Source organism: Mus caroli, chromosome 3 (assembly GCF_900094665.2).
Source record: "Mus caroli chromosome 3, CAROLI_EIJ_v1.1, whole genome shotgun sequence".
NCBI classification, from domain to species: Eukaryota; Metazoa; Chordata; class Mammalia; order Rodentia; family Muridae; genus Mus; species Mus caroli.
In genome coordinates this window covers 4819823-4822483 of record NC_034572.1, presented here as the reverse complement: position 1 = coordinate 4822483, position 2661 = coordinate 4819823, and positions in this window count along the sequence as shown.

Sequence of the window (2661 nt, the reverse complement as noted above, 5' to 3'; positions counted from 1 at the left end):
CTGGAGTGTCTGAAGACAGCTACAGTGTACTTACATATAATAAATAAATAAATCTAAAGAAAAAAATGACATTACTTATCTGGGGAGAGATGAGGTAAGTTTAAAAAAAAAAAAAAAGAAAAACAGAATAAGACATAGCAAACAGACAGACAGAAGAGAAAGAGCCTCTGGGTGGTGGCCCATGCCTTAAACCCACACAGATCTTTGAGTTTGAGGCCAGCTTGGTCTACAGAGCAAGGTACAGGATTGCCATGTCTTTCTAAGACAGAGTTAACATGGCTGTTAACCCTGTCTTAAAAAGCAAGCAAGCAAGCAAACAAAAACAAAGAAGATAAGGCCACAAAAAAGAAATGCAGACATAGTAACACACAGGTCTGCACACAGAGACACCCCGTAAGTGTGTAATTTTGAGGGAATATCTTAACCCTATGTATATGTGCTCAGCTATCAATTGGGCTGTGGTTTAGACTGGTGGAAATCTTTGAAGTTGTAAACAATAGCTGTTAGAATTTAAAGGGAATGCTTTGTTATGTGGATAGAGTAGATCATAGAATGGAGGAACGCTGCTTATTGGCTAACTCCTATGGCTTCTTCCTCCTGTTCTCCTTTTCTTTTTCTTTTTTTTTAATTAGATATTTTTTTATTTACATTTCAAGTGTTATTGCCTTTCCTAGTTTCCCCTCCGAAAATCCCCTATCCCTCCCCCTCCCCCTGCTCTCCAAACCACCCACTCCCATTCCTGGTCCTGGCATTCCTTTACTGGGGCATAGCACCTTCACAGGACCTAGGGCCTCTCCTCCCATTGATGACCGACTAGGCCATCCTCTGCTACATATGAAGCTAGAGCCACAAGTTCCACCATGTGTCTTCTTTGGTGATTTAGTTCCAAGGAGCTCTGGGGGTACTGGTTAGTTCATAATGATGTTCCTCCTATAGGGCTTCAAACCCCTTCAGCTCCTTGGGTACTTCCTCTAGCTCCTTCATTGGAGACCTTGTGCTCCGTCCAATAGATGGCTGTGAGCATCCACTTCTGTATTTGCCAGCCACTGGCAGAGCCTCTCAGGAGACAGCTATATCAGGCTCCTGTCAGCAAGCTCTTGTTGGCATCTGCCATAGTGTCTGGGTTTGGTGGTTGTTTATGGGATGAATCCCCAGGTGGGGCAGTCTCTGGATGGCCGTTCCTTCAGCCTCTGCTTCATACTTTGTCTCTGAAACTCATTCCATGGGTATTTTGTCCTGTTTTCCTATGTACACTAGCCAGGACCGCCTGCTCGGGTTGGCACTTCCCTTGTTGAACTGGGCCTCCCACATCAACTATTACCCAAGAACATGCCCTGCCTGCTTTGCCTGATGGAGGAATTTTCTCAGTTGAAGTTCCTTTTCAGATAACTAGCTTGTGTGAAGATGATGATGAGAAGGGGGCGGGGAGATCCAGCCTGGCGCAGAGTCAGCGTCCTCGCTCTCACTGCTGATGCCCCACTCCAGCTCAGTGTGTCCAGTGACGTCAACAGTGTTCTTCTGAGCTCACGACTCCAGTGAAGCGAGAGCTGGGGAGCCTAAGGACCTCCTCCTAGCTCTTGAGGCTTGTGTTTGATTCATGGGAGGGGGCTGAGGTCTCGCAGAGATTCACCATGACCATGAATAAATTCTAATAAGAAGAGGCTTTGTTAAATACTGGTGCTGAATACTCATGGCACCAGGATTACAGCCCAGCGGACTCCCAAGATGCAGCCTCTGGCCATAACAGCACAAGGCTTATAAAGTCAAAACCCACAAGATTACATGTAGTCTGTCTGTGTGTAGGCAGGGTCTAATTTTAGCATATATATCTTGCAGTTGTCCTAGTCATGGGACAGAGTAAGCAGGTTTGATTACAAAAGCAGAAATAACAGTACATCTTATGACCTTTTATTGCAAAAACAACCACTTTTACAAGATCAGTCAATTTAAGAATGGTTTTCAATGTCTGAAAGAACAGTAAAAGAAAATGAAAGTAGGCTGCGGTGGTGCAGCCCGTACACCGGAGGGGCTTACATGTGAGAGGCACCATGTGAGAGGGGTGCCTCTCACCCTTCCTAATGCCAAGAGCCTACCACAGCTCCCTCTGTTGTGCTGACTCCCAGCCATAAAATCATTTTTCTTGCTAATTCATGATCGTAATTTTCCCACTGTTATGAATTGTAAGGTAAATCTGTGTTTTCCGATTATCTTAGGTGACCCCTGTGACCCTTAGTGGGCTGAGACCTGCAGTTAGAGAACCACCGTGTTAGAGACATTTTTTTTCTTGCTTTTTGTTCTCTCAAGCACAACAAATGTAATGTTCACCATCACCTTCGTTTCAGTTCAGGCTTAAACTTGGGACCTTGAACATAGTAGGTAGATGTCCTATCACATAGTAGGTGGATGTTCTATCACGAAGGTGATGTCCTTTCACTTAGTAGGTGGGTGTTCTATCACTTAGCAGGTGGATGTTCTATCACTTAGTAGGTGGATGTCCTTTCACTTAGTAGGTGGGTGTTCTATCACTTAGTAGGTGGATGTCCTTTCACTTAGTAGGTGGGTGTTCTATCACTTAGTAGGTGGATGTCCTATCACTTGGCAGGTGGATGTCCTTTCACTTAGTAGGTGGGTGTTCTATCACTTAGTAGGTGGATGTCCTTT